A 21,272-nucleotide genomic window follows, 5' to 3' on the forward strand; every position below is an offset into this window, starting at 1 on the left:
TGGGCCTGGCACTGCTGTCACCCACAGATCATGTGAAACCACAGAGTCAAGCGGGTATATGCAGGGTTAAACTGATTAGCTATGCACTTCTGCTCTGTGTGTCAGAGTTTGTAGAACAAAAGTGTTATTATAGGATCTGTATTTCTCCTCTGGGTTACTTAATGCCATAATTTATTTTAGCACACACAAGTCAGTGGAAGATGGCCCCTAAAAGAGTTCTGCCATTCCTTCTCTTCAGCTGTCCTTTCTTTCCTCTTTCTGTGGCTATCACAAATCCCCTACACCCTCCCCCCTCCCCCCACTCCCATCGCAAACTCACCATCCCTCTCTGTTATAACACACACAAACTCTCTTCCTTCTCTGTTCTCTTTCTCTTTTTCTCTGGCTTTCACTTAACCTCCTGCTCCGTCTTGCAGTTTTCCTCACACATTCGCCTACACTCCTCTCTGGGAAATGTAGATCTTTTCCTGACAAGTTCCTCACTGACTGGAAAAGAAGCAAGGCCTCTGGAGATTGTCAGAGTCCTCTGCCAAAAAATGCGTGGGAATAGTCTGGATGGGAAGGGGAAGGGACTTTTAATTGTTTTTTTTTCTTCGTCTGGAATTAGCCAGTGGAAAAATGTAGTGATTGTTCATTTATTTACCTTACGTCATGAAAGTGTGGGTGGCAAAGATTGAAAATGAGTAGCCATAAAATATGACGAACATAGATGAAGAGTCAAATCCAGTTTGTTGCCGTTTCATCGGTGTAATAATTGGACTTTTTCTCAGTGAGACAAAGATAATATGGCAATAGTGCTGCACATCTCTTGAAAGATACAGTATGTAAGGGTAACTCATAAATCAGCCAACTTTTAAGAGAGCATATTTAGTCTCTATGTTTTTACACTTAGGAACCTGCCTGTAACAACAGCTGGAATAACAAATGCTGTACTTTTGGGTTCATTAAATGCACAATCAGATGGTTTCCTGACTGGAGCGGTTTTAGGTTAAACTCTGGGGTAGAGGACTTGGAGGGGGCTCTGGGGGTTCATGGGTGTCTAGAGACAGATGTTATTTTTGTTGGCCAAATTGTCTCGATCTGTAATGATTATATTCCAGACATCCTCTCCAGTGTGTCACACTAGGTGACTCCTGAAAGACTCTATCAACTGATTGATTTATATAGCTATGTATGGACGGATATTGAACATTGATGCATGGGAATGTATTTCATTGCCTGTACACTTCAAGCTTTGTTCATACTACAAGTTGTGCTTCGGATTCAGAATTTCATTCAAAGTGAAGTGAGAACCTTGTAGTTTATACAATGAAAAAGTTCAACAAAAGAAGCTTGGTCTCACCTGACAAAGTAATAGCCATTTGTTTGCCAAACAAGCCATCTGCAATTGTCAAAACAAATGGACCAAAAAGTTGAATTAGACCCTTAGGAAATCTCCAATTTCAATTGGTGTGGTTGAGTTTGCTGGTAAGAAATGCAGTGAGCATTTGTGGTTATTTTTATTGTTCCGTACAAAGGAGTCTAAACAAAACAAACCTATGGAGACTCAAACTGCATTTTTGGGGAAAGGGGTTTAATATAAAGCCCCCAGTTTTATTTTATTTATTCTATGAAAACATATCCCAGTAATGGTGAGAAGTTGATAATACATTGAATGATTCCTCTCATGGGGAACTATTTCTAAGAGATGCAGTCATGTGACACAGAGGGATAGCTTTGAAAAGTGGATGACTTTCCTATATTCCCAGAGGAGGGGTAGGCAATCACCGAGACATAGTCTGCTGCTTTTCTCTCTGCACAGTCCAACTAAAGTCCTCCAACGGACTAAGCTAGGTCAATCTGTTGTTACAAAATGTCACTTACCATCTTTGTTCCGTAATGGACTTAAAAGGGCCTTTATTGCTGGTGAACAATAAGGCTCCATTCTTCTAGCAGATAAGCATAACAAAGTAAAGGTAGGGGGGCATCATAGGGCAAAGAGAGATGTGTCTAAGCAACTGTATTTACATATTGTCAACTCTGATAGAAGGAAAGGAAGATTGCTCAATAACTTTACTGATTAATAAATTCTGCCCAATCTTAAAGAAGATAGCCTCAAAATTATACCAGGCTTCCCTCAATTTTGGGGGGGCACTGAGCAACTTTCAGGTCTGCTGAATGCAAACTTGAACATTTTGAAAATTCTATGTAACTTCCAGCGTGTGTTTACTGTGAACACTGAGGCTGTACCTGCTTTAAATGACAGTTTTAACAGTGGCCAAGTAGACTACTACGTGGCTATTTGACAATAATGTAGTCCTCAGTGGTGTAAAGTACTTAAGTAAAAGTACATTAAAGTACTACTTAAATAGTTTTTTGGAGTATATGTACAGTACTTTACTATGTATTTATTTTTTGCCAACTTTTACTTTTACTTCACTATATTCCCAAAAAAAGTAATGTACTTTTTATTCCATACATTTTCCCTGACACCCAAAGGTACTCGTTACATTTTGACAGGAAAATGGTCCAATTCACACACGTATCAAGAGAACATCTCTGGCCATCCCTACTGCGTCATCATCCCTAATCTGGCAGACTCAATAAACACAATTGCTTTGTTTGTAAATTATGTCTGAGTGTATATAAAAAATGTGCCATTTGGTTTGCTTAATATATGGAATTTGAAATGGTTTATAATTTTACTTTTACTTTTGATACTTAAGTATATTTAAAACCAAAAACTTTTAGACTTCTAGTAGCATGTTAGTAGTATTTTACTGGGCGACTTTATTCACTTGTCCTTGAGACAACGAGGTGACTGAAAATGTTGTTGTTTTGTTTGACAAAATAAAATGGATTATTATTCCCATACCATTATTACAGAGAATCATACAAATGATTTGACACTCTACCTATTGGCTAATTAGATTATTCAAGCCTGTCTCAAAATATAACACTGTGCCTTTAAGCTCTGTACCTGACTTGCTTATAAAAGATGTCTAGAAATGTACCCATTTTGTACTCTTGTAGGAAGTAATCACTCCCCTATTGCTGACTACAAATGAGCTATAACTGGGCTAATAACTCACTAACTAGCAAAGGATATGAACAAAGTGTGCACATGTGGCTACATGCAGCTTTTACTTTGATCTCAAAACAAGCTCATCTACTCATGACCACAGCTGTAAACACAGTCCAGTTCAAAGTAAATGGCACAGGTCCATATTTGGCAGTGGTCTGTTTGCATATTGGCCTAATGCAGCTCTGATTGGTTATGCCGCAGTGGTCTGTGTAGAGTATGGCTGAGTCATGCACAATAGAATCCTACACCTGTGCGTTCTGCCTACAACAAAATATTTTGCTTCGTTCATTTTGTTTTGGAATGTTCCATTGAAAGTGGCTAATAATGCGTTGATTCGATCACAATTGCCACAGTAAAGTGAAATGTTGATAGTGTTAACTAACAGGGAAAACTCTAGAGAGTTGAGTGAGGTTCAATCTCATGCTTCTCTCTGTTGGCTAATATTTCTTCTGAGGTTCTGAGTCTCAGGGATACTGCGCAACTGTGCACGCATGCAGTTTAGAGAGAACATTGGCCATGACTGTCTTGAAAATCTGGAAAAAAAAGTTTAACTTTGTGAATAATTTCATGTTCCATGCAGCAACCTTTTACATTTGCCCTTTCTTAATTGACCTTAAAACCAATGTTAAATGTGAGAACAGAGAAGGTTGAGGAATGACACAACTGAATTAGTGAGGCCAAACAATGGATCTGTTATTTTTAAAATGTGTTATTACATTATGAGCAGCTCCTATGGTTAATATTCCAAGTTGATAGAATGGAGAATATGGGGGCGGCAGGGTAGCCTAGTGGTTAGAGCGTTGGACTAGTAACCAATAGGTTGCAAGTTCAAATCCCCAAGCAGACAAGGTACAAATCTGTCATTCTACCCCTGAACAGGCAGTTAACCCACTGTTCCTAGGCTGTCATTGAAAATAAGAATTTGTTCTTAACTGACTTGCCCAGTAAAATATAAAATTTAAATTAAATATTCAGTTCCTCTGTACCACCAAGGATAACATAAGTCATTTGAATCATATCCCTGTAAAATACATACACTATATATATTTTTTAAACACATTTTGGTAGGAATTCCTGTTTGTGTGATTCTTTTTTAAATTATTTTTTATTTTTAATGTCATATTGATAACTTCATTGACTCGGCCCCTCTGACATGGCATTTGGTGATGCATGCCCACCACAGTGACAGCATTGACGGCCTGGGCCTGGCTGCTTTGTCCATACAGCCAACACCGATGGAGAAAGGCAAGGGAAGCTGGCTAACGTAAACCAGGGGAGTTAGGGTATGCAAGTCCTGCTCTGTTTTGACACAGTTTCAAAAAATAATACAGGAATCTACATTAATCTGGAACTGGAGTGGTTGTGGGCAGCTGGGTGAGCCATCCATCCACATATGTTGTGATGGTGGCGTGCAGGAGGCAGGAGGCTCAGGAGCTCCTCTATGCCAAGCCCTGGGATTTGAATCACAGCTCCACAGGAAGCTTGACTGGCTGGTTTGTTTAGCTGGATGTGATTTGGAGTTGCAGCAGGGTGTTGCCTGGTCATAAGAAACACAATGAGGCATACTTTCTGAACACGATTAATAGGCAATAATGACGTGGCTTGCATCCAAGCAATTTGTTGCCCATGTCTGCAGAATAAGATATGCCACCTCTTTATTAATGACTGAGGGCCCCACACTGTACAGTGGTAGGAGAATATGGGTGTGTAATGAGAGTTCATTTTCTATGGAGTCAATCCAGTTTAGTCATTTTTGACCCTGAGTTATTAATCCATCACAGGTACAGTACATTTGATTATTTGAAATTACTTAAATTTTAACATAAGTGCAATTTAGTCTGGGCAGGGATTTGGTTAAATGGAACACAACATAAAACATGTTCAATCTTACTAACATTTGGCTAAACACTAGTAACATATTTTATAAACAGACAGGACGAGAAAACCCAGGAGTATCCAATTGCAGGAAATAACTACTCTCACTCTCCCAGTAACTGATTCCAGGAAAGGGGGTACAAGAGAGAAAGAAAAAAGATCGGGAGTCAGGCATTGGGATTTAGAACACTGAACAAGATAGATTCTTCCAAATTCTAATTGGAGAACAGTTGATTTAATTGGTATCCATTTGGCTGACAAAGGAAAGCAAGGGTAGTGGGCAGGCAGGAATGCCCCTGGGGGCGATGTGAACACGGAGTGGCTCTGCTCAACGCTCGGGGACGGATCACTTCCAAAGACAAACCGTGGGAGCTGGCACGACAGATTGCAGTGGGAGGGAAGGGGGGGGAGACCAAATTCATGGTGGAGTGAGAAGCTTTCAACAGAGAGACATCTTTATTTGGAGGGCGAAGGCCATTTCAGAGGCAGAGCTGCACTTCGGCTAGGAGTAGTGATGTGTAATGTGACTCTGACCCTGGGAGGACAGAAGTGGATACGCTTCATCAGTCCCTGTAACCTGAGGCTTTGGTGGCAGATAAACCTAAATGAAGATGATCACAACAAACTCCTAAGTACTCTCAGCATCTGAATGTCCTTCGTTTCAGCTTTGTGAAAGACGAAGATGTCTATACATACAACAAAAAAATAAGGAAATGGAGCACTAAACAAGAACAGTGTTAATCAACATTGTTTTATTATTTTCTGTAAAATAAAACATTTCAATGTTTCCCTCAGTGTTCACTCTTTCTACAATGAATAAAACGTGTAGAACATATATTTATTTACAGATGTAGCAGAAGGGGGAAAAGCGCGGGTTACTGAGCATTGCTTGTAAACTGGTATGTGCTCCAATCTATAGGCTAGTGAGCAGCAAATGTCTACACACGGTATGGAATAACATGAATTATGTCAACCCAAAATAGCCAATGGCTTAATTAAACCCTCTTTACTACAAAAAGTATCATAATTCTGAGTAGAACTCCAAACGGCTAATCATAAAGCTTGTGTCTGCTGTCCATGTAGATGATAAACGGTGTCTGTGGGTTGGAGAGGCTCATATGTGCAGTGCGAAGCAAAGCGAAGAGTGAACCCAGGTGTTGGAGTGTTTTCACTGCCTCTGCGGAGAGGAAGGGTGGGGGAGTGAGGGCAGATGACCTGCAGGGGGTTCAGAGACAAGGGCCAGGCACCAGAGACCTTCACGCTCTGCCTCAGGGGAACGCAGACACTGCTTATCTCTTCCTACACTTTCTCTTCTTTTTTATCCTCTTCCCCAGTCCGGCTTTCATTTCCCTTTTCCTCACAGTTCAGGAGAACAATGATTCTAGCATTATTTCCTACTTAAAACCATTGTGTTATATATGCTGACAAGCATATTTTAAGAGAGGAGATTTGTTTTTCTTGTTGTTACTGTAACCTTTCCTACATTACCACATTTATACTTTCTTAATATCCATTCTTAAAATGCATTATAAATGAAAAAATCATTATCTCTTTGACATACACACATACACCCCTACACACACGCGCAAACGTGCAAATGTTTGCACACACACACACGCACACACACACACACACACACACACACACACACACACACACACACACACACACACACACACACACACACACACACACACACACACACACACACACACACACACACACACACACACGTCTATTATGAACTATACAGTATGTTTCTATATAAGGTACTTCCAGCTATTCCACTGTTCGGTGTAAGAGCTTTAATCCCCCTACAGTATGTGACAGGCCTGCCCTCACCTTGCCCAGCACTTAAAGAAGCAATCTCTCAAAAAGTCGCCTTTCAATTAAAGCCTGTGTGAATGTGCGTCCGTGCAGAGGAGAGTGCTGTATGCTGGGGAAGAATGGGCCCGTTCCTGATGTAAATGCAGAGATGCATATCAGTGTTAATCCATTGCTTTGTAGTCAAAGCCATACCCAAAGTCTGTCTAATTTCCCTCGCCCTCCCTTTTGCAGCCAGAAGTGTATCGATCGGCAGTAATTGAAGTGTACTTGATAATCCGCAAGGCAACAGGGGAGAGGGAGACCCTCAACTCTCACATCGATGCACAGAGAATGAGGTTGTGGGGTTGTGTGTGTTTGACTGTGAGTGTGTGGCGGAGGGGAGCTCTCTAAGGTATGGGCGGGTAGGGCAACACCCCCTTCACCGTTTCTTCTCAGCTGATTAAACTCATTGAGAGCCAGACGAGTGGAACAAATAGATATAAAGGTTTGCTTGGCAGCTTACAGCCATTCAGATTTCTTCATTGAAACAGACAGAGCCTAGTCTCCAAGGTCTGTTTTATACTGACATTACGCCGCTGGACTGCCTGTTTCTGAAATGAACCATACATTATTCTTCACACACTCTAAGATATCTCAGGTGGAAACTTTAAGAGTGTTTAATTGGCTTATATGGTTAAATACATTTCTTGGACCAGTGATTAATAAAAATGCACGGTAAAATATAAACTTGACTGCTGCTGTACGATCAATTATGTACACATCATAGGCTAAATGCACAATAGATTATATGTCCGAATGAACTATGTACACAGTGTCCAGAGATATCATAAGGCTGATTCATTCAATATGCAGATGTCAAAACAGGCTCCAAATTTGACCAATAAATGAGCTGAATCCAAGTCCTTTACACCCTCAAATAATTACTATATTTGTCAAGTTGGTGAGGGTCCTCTTTCTGAAAGGTGTATGGGTGGGTTCAATGGGCGGGATCCTCCAGGCCATGTAAATTAAGGAGATGTTTTAACAGTAAACACATAGAACTCTCGTAGATCAAAGTGAAACTGGGGTAATCCAAGAGGTGAGCGATAACAGGGACCCTTCAGAGGGTTCAAGAGGATCTGTATCATTCCATTAATGTCTGATGACTAAAATTAGAGGCCCATGTTCAATACAAACGAGTATACCAGAGATTCTTGGATAGAAGGTAAAAAATATGCCCCTCTGCCAGTATGTGATACCAAATACTAGATTTTTTTTCAACTGAAAACTATCTTACGACAATTCAATGAAGCGGGCGGCATGATGGTGAAATAGCTTTAGTAGTGTTGGGAAAATGAGATCAATTGTTTAATTGCTCTGGGTAGCGATAACAGCTTTCAATCAAGAGTCATTGATATATACAAATCTATGTGGGCCCTGGCTGTGTGGTCAGGTGAAAAGGACACCTTTGAGAGCCCTTCATATCTAAGCTCTGCCATAAACACTATCACACAGATCAAGTGGCACTGGGCTTCATTGGTCAAATGCATTATGTGGCATAAGTATTGGTTTCTTGATTTTTTGTTTATTTCTAAATACATTTGTTGGGCAATACTCCGTAAATGAAGGAATGTGTATGTCTTGGTTGAACATCAATGAATTAGTATTCAATGTAAATCTGTCATTCAATAATTTATTGGCCTGATAGTTTACATTTTTTACATTGTAGTCCAGAGCGACTTAGAGTTAGTGCATTCATTTTAAGATAGCTAGGTGGGACAACCATATATCACAGTCATCATAAGTACATTGTTCCTCAATAAAGTAGCTATCATCAAAGTCAGTGCTAGTAAGGGGAAAAGAGTCAAGTGCGACAAAAGCCTCTTTTGTGTGGGGGGAGAGGGGTGGGGAGGAGGTGCGAGGGGGGTGCTGCGGGATTATTTAAGATACTCTTTGAAGAGGTAGAGTTTCAGATGTTTTCATAAGATGGGCAGGGACTCTGCTGTTTTAGCTTCAGGGGGAAGCTGGTTGCACCATTGGGGTGCCGGGACAGAAAGGAGCTCTGAAAGTGACAGATCCCTACAGGAGGGGTGTATTAGGTATGATATCTGTAACCAGTATACCTAAGCCTAGCCTGGTTGCTGTCTCTGTTCACCTATTACATTCCACTCCTTGCCACTCCTGTCATTTTCCAAAGACAAGAGTGGCAAAGAGAGGAATGCCAGCTAAAAAGACTGGTACCCAAACTAGCTTAAGCCTGCTCTCTCTCTCTCTCTCTCTCTCTCTCTCCTCTCCCTCTCCCTCTCCCTCTCCCTCACACACACACACACACACACACACACACACACACACACACACACACACACACACACACACACACACACACACACACACACACACACACACACACACACACACACACACACACAGTGGCTCACTGACACAGAGCGCCTGCCCTGCAGAGAAAATAAGATATAACCATAACTCGTCTCTCCGTCGGCCTGCCCTGTGTGACCCCTGTTTTAAGTGGGCAGCAGGTAATTGCTGAGGCGGTGTTGCCCATCAGCCTACAACTCCATGTGTGTCATCTCTATTTATTATATTCTGCACGCTCCTCAGGCCTTGATAATCCATTTCACAAGGATACAGGGCTGATATCAGCTGCCATGCACATTATGAGGCGAGCCCTCGTCTTATCAAGTGCAGAATTGCCGGCTAGAGGTCAGGAACAGATAAACAGTGGTGTAACGCAACACCCCTCCCCGTGCGCCCCGCGCCCCGCCGCCCCTGATGAACACAGAGGTGGGAAGGTGATGTTGTGAGGAGGGTACAAAGAACAAAATACACAGCAAGGAAAAGGTTACGACCCTTGTAAGGTGCCTCTTGTTACGGCCGACCTTCAGAATTTCATCATCAGCGCTCCTGACTGCTTAATAATTCGGAGGCATCTCTCTCTTGAGTCGGGGGGGGGGGGCTGCAGATGCCCACTCTCTGATTTTCTCCCAGCACTCTTTGCAGACCTTTATAGACCAGCCACATCTCCATCAATCACAGGGTCTACCTCCCTACTCCTTGGGCTGCCCCAATGTTCCCCATCATGTCCCCCATCTCCCACCTCACCACTGCTGGGATAATATTGTTGTGTCTGTGGAAACTGCCTTTGTACTTTTACACGCGTGGTCAGAATAGAGTGGATTCCCTCTCCAAAGTGTTTGGTTTTAATCCATCATGTTTGGTAGAGAGAGAATACATCCGGACCGCATAGGGCCTATGTTTGGAGAAAGCTCTACACAAAATGTCTGATGGTGGATACATTTAAATATTTATGGTTTTACAAATCCAAATATGCATTGTTTGGGAATCATGACTTGGCCATGCACACAGAAAAAGCATAATAATGATATGATGACCATAATAAAGGCATGCAGTTGCATCAGCCTCAGTAAACATTCATTATTTGGGGGCTGCCTTTGTATACTCATCCCAGGATCCCACACAAGCAGCTGTGTGTATTTGTCAAAGTGATTGGGTCTTTGGTGCATATATGTTGGATATGCCTTCATCACTGTCTGTAAGCAATGTGGTTTACAGACACATTAAGTCTCAACATTACAAAACAGGACTATAACAGGATACACCTTTATTCAAGTATAGAAATAGGCAGAAGTCAACAATAGTACTACAGTAGCCCTGGATTAGGAGGATTGGTGTCGTACATGTGTTAGAATTACAGCATACCAATGTAGCCATGCACTGGTATAAAATACTGTATTTCCAAATTACATGTGCAGTCATGGTCACCTGCCTATTGTTTTGGACAAGCGTTTGCCTCACACCCCCCCTACCTCCTGACCTTACACAGCCTTTCCAGGCCAAAGACTTGATCAGTGTTTTTTTACCCCTTCCCCCAACATCCCTGGGCATGTGCAGTGTACATCCGCTCCGTCATTAAGCCTCCACCCGTGGGTTTAGAACCCAGCCATATGGTGTTGCTAGCAGAGTGTGCAGAGGCTCGGGATGGCCATGATCTGATGAATCTTTCTCAGAAAATGTTTTTTTTTTTCTGAGATGACATCACAGCTAGCCAGCTGGACTGAACCAGGCTTTCCATGTATGAGCATGGGTGTGTGTTTGTTTCTGTGAGTGTTTCTGTTTCTGTTTCTGTGTGTGTTTCCGTGTGTGTTACTGTGTGCATTTCTGTGTATGTTTCTGTGTGTGTTTATGTGTGAGTAATTTTGTCTGAAGAAAGCCAACCAATAGTTTCACTTTTCAGATTTTAGAAAATGTATTATCATACTGCAGATTCAAGTTGCTTCAACTGTGTTGACAAATGTATGTTTTACTATAATCAGAACTATTTGTGACTTTCAAATTATGTGTCTATTAGACCAAAAGTACATCTTTACGGGAGGGATTGCAACATGATTCAATTCAATACATATACGTCCTGTGGAGGCTGAAAGGTTGCCCTTGGAGTCGTTAAAGGCATGTTCAATAGCTGCCAGTTTCCCAGTTAAGACATAGTGAATTGTCTGGCAACATGTTTAGTATTCGGCAAGCAGAGCGTATCGCGCACAAAGATAAAAGATAAAATGTCTACTCTGTGGCCCAGACAATTCTAAAGAAGCTATCAAGTTCCCAACATAAGTATGACTTTACTCATAGCCAGGATATTCTATCAACATCCACAGGCTAAAACCATGTTGATACCAAGAGCATTTTGTTGGGCAGAGAGGGCCTCCTAAAACCTTTAGAGCTTTAAAAGAAAGAAATGTTGATATATATCATATAGGTTGTGTGTGTGTGAGGTTGTGTCATGCATATGCTTGAGCCAGAGAAGGGATGTTCTGACAGATCACAATTCTATGGCAATTAATAAGGTGCATGAGGGAAAAAAAGTATAATATTCTTTGGGGTGGGGGCTGATAAAAGAGGTAAAAGTCCTGTTTGATGTTGGTTACATCTGCTTTCACACATGGAGTCTCTCCAAACAGTTACAGCAGATTAGTCATGGCATTACTTGTTTTAGCCCCTCATAATATTATTGCGCTATTTAAAGCGACCTACTGACCTAAAAACACGATGGAACAAACTGTGGTCAGATAAACATGAGCTCAGTCCCCCTGGAGAGAATTGGAATATTTAAACCCAACCAAAGGACAAAGACAAAATCATTTGAATAAAATGTATTTTTGGTTTATGATCTATGCAAAGGCAAATTAATCAATGGAAAAACCATACTGTGAGATACAGTAGGATGGTTTACAGTTGTTAATGCCCATGTCTATGGCCATTACCAGAGAATATCAACAATGTCCTTACGTCTAATTCACAATATTAATAATGTTAACTGGGTCAGGTTAGGTATTGTTGACTTTGGCAGGTTACACTTTCCCCTATCAATCTCTTGTAGTTCACTGAGTACGTTCTTGCATTCTAGCCCCCCACCCATCACCCCATCCAGCACACACAGGAACATACTTGCATGTATTCTAATAGGCCTTGAGTCTTCTTGACTGCTTCATTTTGCCCTTTTGTGTGTGGGAGGGTAAACAGCAAGGGAGCTATGGGAGGCATTTAGCAGCAATTTCACCAGACTAAACTCTATTACAGATGGAAATTATTAATTTGTATCTGCTTTGCTTCAGCTCTACCACTTACCAAAGGGGCAAAAGTGTCATTCTATTCAATTTTTGTGTTTCTGAAGTCCCTGGGCTTAGGCATACCCTGGGCCAGGGTTGCGAGTGTTAAATGTCAAGTCTTGTAGTGAGCTGTCAAAGAACAGAATAGGCCCTGGATGATTGATGACTGGAGAGCCTGAAACCAAAACCCCCCAATTGCAAATGCTACCTTGATCAGTCATCTTGCCCCCCACCTTCTCACCCTAATAGTTGCTCACTATTCAAGGTCAGTTTGCACACCCTGACACCCCAACTTACTGGCATCTCTGTAGGCCTCCTGACACACAAACCAACTTCATTTTTGCATGTATATGTGCAAGTACTCTGCTGGATATATCAAACTGTTTAATCCCAATAAAGGGAGAATAATAAGGTTAAAAAAGGCCATATATTCCCTTGTGCTTTTTTCTAATTTTGGCTTGTTCTGCACTGTGCTAGCTTCTCTCTGTAGAACGAGAATCAGGCCCTGGCATTTGCGATGGTTGGAAGAATGCAAGGAGAGGATGGGGAGGGGGTACAGAATAACTTTGAGCTCTCAAATCAGATGACAAGATTATTAATGGCCCAATGTATAACATATCTGGCTCCATGCATATTCATTGTGGAGCTGTACAGATGGGACTGCTGGCTGTGAAAACTTTCTGCTGTCTTCAACGATGAGGTCAATTGGTTTATACAGCTCTGCATTGTAATGCTTTACAGCAGACAGCTGACAGGACAGTTTCACTTCCATCATTCAAATTGTACTCTTTTAGGAATACATATTACAGTAGTAGTGGTTGTACTGGAAGCAGATGTACAAGTTCTACATAGCATTAATTTATCAATTTCTGTAGGGCATGTTTGACAATTTTGAAAGACAAAAAATAAATAATGAAAGTTAGTGAGCTGACAAATCAGGCTTATGTTTGTTGTATGTTAAATCAGACTTATGTTTGTTGTATGTTAAATCAGACTTATGTTTGTTGTATGTTAAATCAGACTTATGTTAAATCAGGCTTATGTTTGTTGTATGTTAAATCAGACTTATGTTTGTTGTATGTTAAATCAGACTTATGTTTGTTGTATGTTAAATCAGACTTATGTTTGTTGTATGTTAAATCAGACTTATGTTTGTTGTATGTTAAATCAGACTTATGTTTGTTGTATGTTAAATCAGACTTATGTTTGTTGTATGTTAAATCAGACTTATGTTTGTTGTATGTTAAATCAGACTTGTGTTTGTTGTATGTTAAATCAGACTTATGTTAAATCAGGCTTATGTTTGTTTTATATTAAATCAGACTTAAGTTTGTTCTTAGTTTAGACTGACAGCATTTGTAACCTAAGAGTTTACACACCCCAAAACATGGTGCTACAATGTTGTTACTGCACATGTGTGTCCTATGAAACCCAATGCAATGCAATGACCCTCCTCCCAGGAACAATTTCATCGCAGAGCACTTCTGATTAAGATATCATTGTGAACACGTCTGTGATTAAGGTCTGCCATACCATTACAATAGTTTCATTTGTTTGCCCTGGCAGGGGCATGCATGGTGCTCACTGGCTGGTTAATCAGAGGGCCTCTACCTCTTCATCAGCTGTAGTCCCACAGAATGTACAGCGAGGGAGTGTGCTCTTTATCTTCCTCTCCCCCACCGCCTCTCACTCTAGTCTTTGAGATACTATCGGAGCCCTGAAAGCGCTACCCATTCAACAGATCAAAGACGGCTCTTTCGAACCTCAACATGCTGATTACAGTTCATTCTCATGCATAAGTGGTATTTAGATGTCATTAACATTGAAGAAAGAAAAATATATTATACAAAATGCATGTTTTTTCAAAAGGTCAAATTCATATATAGCCTGTTAACCTGTCATCTTCAGAAGAATTCTAGGTCTATGTCCCCACACCCCCTGTCGATGTCTTCACCATTTCATGCACCTAAGCAAAAGGCTGCTCTGCATTGTGGGTGGCTAAGCGGAAAGGGTTATGAAATCAGAGCTTTGGAAAAGCACAACACCTGCCAATCTGACCTGCAGTGACAAGCCATGCTCTTATCACTCACATTAATAACACAGAAAAACATCAAGCTAAATACCAGGCCATGCTCTGTTAACTTTTATGTGGTTAAGAATGATTGGGTTTTTGCTTCACTACACAAGATGGATCAAAGTACCTGGGAGGGACATCAGAGGCCTAGTCTCCCAATGGAGATGCTCCTCTATTTCCCTTTAATTCCAATGCATATATAAGTGTCACTGTTCCCTCCCAAAGCTATCTAAAATCTCTGCAGGTCTGTCACATACAATGTATTCCTGTGACATATATTTACACAGAGAAGAGAATTTATAGCATGGGATAAATATGTCTCTGCAGGGGACTTGTAAAACTGCTTTTGAACAATTTGACCTTATAAACCCACACTATCTATGCAATCTCTGTTTCTGGCTTTAAACCGCACAAACCATTTACACAATGAAGGCCCTACTAGCAAATTGTTAGACTAAAGGATTTTGTGACATGAAACAAAAAGTATAAATAGAGAATTATTAAAGCATTTGTGGATGTTGTACAATTATTTGTGCATTTACAAAAGGCCTATGACTGTATTTTTACTAACACTTGATATAACATGTAGCTGATATCTACTCCTAAACACTTCCTAAACAACTATGTGAGGAAACTAAATGTTCCACATACGTAAAAGTAATCAATGTATGTTTGGGACCATAAACAGTGTGTGGGTTTTGTTTTCCTTGAGTGTAAAGAATATTTTATAAATATTTTTAAAGTACATACTTCAGAAGTATGCAAATGTTTGTTTACTACACCGTTCGCTGGTGTCGGACTTCCTGACATTCTCTTCTTTTACCTCATATTTTCTGTAGTCTGCTAACTGGTGCCAGTGAGCAGTCAGGGATGTGTGTGGGCTGTACATCCATGGCTTTGGATGCACTTGCATGGAATGCCGCGCTTGTACTCTTGAAGAGCGGTGGTGTAAAGTACTTAAGTAAAACTATTTTGAAGTACTACTTAAGTTGTTTTGGGGGTATCTGTACTTTACTATTTACATTCCTAACAAAAATAATGTACTTACTTACTCCATACATTTTCCCTGACATCCAAAACTACTCATTACATTTCGAATGCTAAGCAGGACAGGAAAATGGTCCAATTCACACACTTGTCAAGAGTCATCCATACTGCCTCTGATCTGGCCAACTCACTAAACACAAATGCTTAGTTTGTAAATGATTGCCTAAGTTTTGGAGTGTGCCCCTGGCTATCTGTAAATGTAAAAAAAATAAAAAAAAAAAAAAAGACAATTATGGGGTCTGGTTTGCTTAATTTAAGGAATGTGAAAATATATATACTTTTACTTTTGATACTTAAGTATATTTTAACAATTATATTTATTTGTGATACTTATATTTAAAACCAAATACTTAAAAAAAACTTTTACTCAAGTAGAATTTTATTGGGTGACTTTCACTTTTACTTGAGTCATTTTCTTTTAAGGTATCTTAACTTTTACTCAAGTATGACAATTGGATACTTTTCCCACCACTGTTGAAGAGTCATGGTCAGTGGAGATTAACAGATGTGATCTGGCTGTGCTGGGAGAGAATGGACTGAGTGTGGTGCTGAGGTGCTGCAGAGGGCACTGCAGACCGGAACAGGTTCAGCCCCTGCATGCTTATCTTTGGGCTCCACTGTCGACAAAACTCTCTCGGTCCCAGAGTGCTGAGAGGGGTGTAAAAAATGTGTTTACAATTCAAGGAGGTCAAGGACTTGAGGACAGATAACTATTAAGAGAATAATCCTGCCACAGCCATTCACAAGAGGGAGAAACATATGTGTGCTAGTTTTATTTGAAGCCACACATGACATCCAGAAAAATAGAAAGCCCTTTAGTTGAGTGGCTAGACATACTGTAGGTATACTGTGGTATAAATAAATACTATTATTCATTGGGTTTTTTATATTGTATGAAAAAAGGACTTTCATAAATAGCCAACATGGTATGTATTTTAACAGTTTAGTACGTATCAAAAATTCCAAATGCTAAAAACAATTGAATGGAAAGTAGATTATAATTCTCCTGGAAGTTTGTAAACAAAGACACCGCATAAACATCATGATGCTGGCCTAAAAAATATATATTATAGGGAGGTACCAATTTGGTGCAAAACCACACGATGTTGTTTGCATGCTTTTCAAGTCATTGAAGACACATTTAAAACATTACATTTGAACTATATTCAGAAGATGGAAATGACGATGGGATTCTCCTGCAGGCGTAGGCCAGACTAGAACATTGTATAGCACAGGGGCAAGGGGTCTTTGGGAGGCCGGGCCAGACTTAGACATGGTGTGATAATTACTCCACCTCTTACTCTCTCTGTAAGTTAGGGCTGCCCCTGACCTGCCCAGCAGTAATGGTTTCTTTCCAAACCCATTCCTCTTATGATTTTACTGTATTTAAATATAGACGAGACGGCATGTGAGCCAGCTGACCAGGGTGATAATCTCTGGACCTTGAAGTCTTTTTTCAGACATATGAGGGATCGATTACACATGGCTAGGTGAATGGGTGACAACAGCACAGTAGAGTACTTCACCTATAGATCGACAGGGCAGCTGCGGGGTTGTGGGTCATGCGATGAATTGTGTCGCCCTTCTTTGTGGCTGTGATATGACTGACTCCGGCTCTAAGGGTAGTCACCTAGTGTGCTGCTAGATACCATTGCATCAATGACAGGTGGGTATTACTGTATAATAACTATGTCATAGTTATTGTGTGATAAAATATGAGTAGCTTAAGGTAAAATAAAGACAGGGTGAGAAGAAACGTTGCATTTCCAAAATGCACTTGGTTTGATCAGACAAAGAGGAAAGTGAAAATACATGCCAATGAAGGCCAATGTCATTTTACAGTTTCTTTCCCGAGGTTGACAGCCATGACTGACATCTCCCCCAGAAGCTTGGTGACCTCCATTCGTGCCTGAACCTTTCCAAACATACTTTCTTTACATTGTTCCAGGGGTTAGAAATGTGAAGCAGCTGTTTCCCCGCATGTATTTTCCGACTCCCTTCTCTCTGGATTTGACCAAATATGAGAATGGACCTAAGTGTCATGTCTGGAGGATGTACATGTAGCTAAAGCTAGCTAGTATGTTGTCCCCTCGAATTTCTAGCTAGCTAACTGTAGCTAACAACGGCTAGCTAGCAACATATCAAAAATCAGGTTGGTTCAGGCACTGTAACCTACACTGAGTGTACATAACATTTGAAATACCTGCTCTTTTCATGACAAAGACTGACAAGGTAAATCCAGTTGAAAACTAAAATCCTTTATTGATATCACCTGTTAAATCTTCTTTGATCAGTATAGATGAAGGGGAAGTGACAGGTTAAATAAGGATTTTTAAGCCTTGAGACAACTGAGACAAGAATTGTGATATTCAGAGGGTAAATGGACAATACAAAAGATTTGCAAGTGCCTTTGAACGGGGTATGATAGTAGGTGCCAGGCGCACCGGTTTGAGTGTGTCAAGAATTGCAACGCTGCTGAATTTTTCATGCTCAACAGTTTCCTATGTGTATATAGAATGGTCCACCACCCAAAAGATATTCAGCCAACGTGACACAGTTGTGTCACGTTGGCTGGATATCTTTTGTAATCAACATGCTCTCAACGCTTTGTAGAGTACATACACTGACAAATTGCGGCTTCAGTGCTTGAAGATCTTTGTGTAACGCTTATTCAGTTTGTGTTGCAGTCAAACGTGCTCTTCAGGAAACCATCTGACATATTATTCCATCTATCAGCACCATATTTTGGCTCTGTATTTAATCCATTGAAGTGCACCCCTCACTTTATTACCTGACATTGAGGTTCTGAACCTGGCTTTGTGCTGACCCTTCATTCAGCTCGCCACACTCATCTCTCGCTGCCTTGACATTGAGGTCAGTGAAACTTACATGGCTCCCTTTCCTATGTCAGAGAATCCTAAGAGCAGGGTAGCTTTACCCTGATAATAACAACAGATATAGAAGTCTTTAGTCCAGCAGGTTCACCTGGGACCGCAATCAAAACGAACAATCAAATAGCAATTCCATGGAGGTAGGTGAACCATGTTGTGATATGTGGATTGGTTGAATTGAATTCACAAAAGTCACAGAAAAAAATAGTTTGTAACAATGTAGCAGTAACAATGCAGGACTTAGTAGAAATGAAAAAAACTTCATTTCCTCCAGGACTTCTGTGGAGAGTGTCTGGAGAGAGTCTGGAGGAGGAGGAGGAGCAAGAGAAGGAGAAGGAGGAGGAGAAGGAAAATGGTTATCTGTAGCACATCGTTTTATTGGATGTCTGCGGAAAAAAAGGACACAACTGTTGGTGACTGGACCAGCCTTAGCAACGCTGTACAAGGAGAGAAAAGAAGGCTGCAGTAGCTGGTACTTTAAAGTGTCAGGGCCTTTGTAGCCATGACTAGTTTATGATGCTGATGTCAAGCATCCCACTCAATGAGGCCTTTGTCCCTGGCCGAGACCAGGGCAGTGGGAAAACTGCCCACTCTTAGTCTGCAGGCCCATCCATCTTTCTGTGAGGCCTTGCCGTCCCCTTTGCACCAAAACGCTTGTGTATTAAAGATCTCTTGGCTAATGTGCTGGAATATTGGCTTGCATTTTTATTGGGGGAGGCCAGCTAAATGAAAGCAAAACAACTCAGGGAGGGCAGAAAAGGACGAGAAAAATATCTCGAGCTGTGATCTGGGAGGGCAGGCCCTCAAGACTTGTATCCTGTGACCTCAATAAAAGACAAACTCCTATCTGACACACCATATATGATATTGTCCTCTGGCAGAGTCTAGTTCCATCCGTTAATCACTACAGTCATAACCAGCAGTTGTTACTGTAGAAGTATTGACCCGGTCATGATGTCTGTATGAGAACAGATATAAATCTAAGAGAACACCAGTGAAGGTTGAAGCAGCAGAAGAAATATGTTGTTTTGTTACCCCTACAATCAAGGGTTACATCTTATGCTAAATTCATGAGCACAATATTGTTTGTGATACTACAACAACAGGCTCAACTAACCCCAGTCTTTTGCTGCAATAACAGGCCTTCTCAGTTTGAGCATGTGGGTTTCATCAACTTGCTGGTGTCAACTGGTAGCCATCATTGTTCTTGATGTGAAGGCTAAGTCAAACATGGGTATGGAACACATCAGTCCAATCAATGAGCCTGGAGTGACTGACCTACTGGACATGTTTATGGATGTGGGAGGCTAATTAGGAGTGTCTTCCCAGGGTCTGAGAGAGAAGCCCACAGAACAGCTGGTCAGCGCTGGACTCTTGTCCTTGGGTCAAATTTGTGGCAGGCCGTCACAGACAGTGACACAGCTATAAGTCTACAGAGACCAATTTACTTAATGGCTAGCCCTGAGGCTGGGGACTCCCTAGTATCTCTTCACTTGGCCACTTGTAAATGACACTGGGGAGCCCAAGTGATCAACTATGCAGAGAAGGTTTACATTTGGACTTTGTTGATTTCAATGTGTTTAAGGTACAATCACATTTTACTGTAAAGGTATAGTTTGGAAAATTATTTAAACTTAACAACTCGAACCATTATTCGTATTCAATACGGTATACTGTACTTTTTGGGAAAATGCTCGCAAAATTAGACCCCATCCAAGAGTTAGGAAATGGTAAATAGTAAACCAACCTGTACGCAACCAAAATAAGGATTTGTTTCTAAAGTGAGAAAAGCTTCCCGTGAATAGTCCTCAAGCAAACAGTCTTTCAGGATACTAAATCAAACATTGGTTATTAACATCCAATAATTCTAACCGTAGATTTTTCCTGTCAGTGTCCCAAGAGTGAAAAAAAAATGTGGGTCCCAGAAGTCTCTAAACAGGCAGATGTTACAGTAACATGGCAAAAAAATCAGGCCCAAACGTGACCTCTGACCCTGCCTGTCAGCTGATCCAGCATAGCGTCTTTTGAAATAGACTCCCTACTTCTATAAATTACCACATTTTCCCACCATATCCCTCCATTCATGTTGTCCGGCACCGGCCATTCTCCAGTGGGAGGCCTGCGGTCAACGAATACTGATGGCACAGTTGCCGAAATCTGTCCCCTTGGGTTCAAAAAGGTCACAAGGGCTCACACCAGGGTCAGGGCCTGTCTTTATATCTCTTCCCACCAAAGGCTTTGTGATGAATAGGGAGCCCCAGGAAACAAAAGCTTTCACTAAAGACAAGCAACTGAGCTCTATACATCAGTGTTTCTACTCGCTGCAACCCTCCCCTGCAAAAAAACTCACTTTCTAATGGAGGATGGAGGGAAAATAAGATCCACAAAGAGGTCCCAAAGAAATAAGTGAAGAAAAGGAAATAAAGCATGGCGGGACTAGTTAATGACTTGACAGGCAACCCACAATCATCATTGGATCAGTCACTGGAAAAAATAACACATTGGGGACAAAGCCATGCATAACTTTCTATTTTGGAAAGTGCATGGGGACCGAAGCACTTAGGGGGAAATTCCTAAGCACTTAGGATGGAATTCCGACCCGAGTTAAGCGTGCTTAAATGGAACGTAATTCATTTCTTATGCACATTTGTCTCTATGTGTAATGACCGTTGGTGGAAGAAGGTGAGGACCAAAGTGCAGTGTGGTACGTGTTCATCATTTTATTAATAGAACTGAACACTGATGAACAAAACAACAAAAGAGAACAACCGAAACAGCTCCGTCAGGTGCAAAACACACAAACAGAAAATAACTACCCACAAAACCCATGTGGGCAAGAGCTACCTAAGTATGGTTCTCAATCAGAGACAACG

Source organism: Oncorhynchus masou, chromosome 22 (genome assembly GCF_036934945.1).
Source record: "Oncorhynchus masou masou isolate Uvic2021 chromosome 22, UVic_Omas_1.1, whole genome shotgun sequence".
Classification (NCBI taxonomy): domain Eukaryota; kingdom Metazoa; phylum Chordata; class Actinopteri; order Salmoniformes; family Salmonidae; genus Oncorhynchus; species Oncorhynchus masou.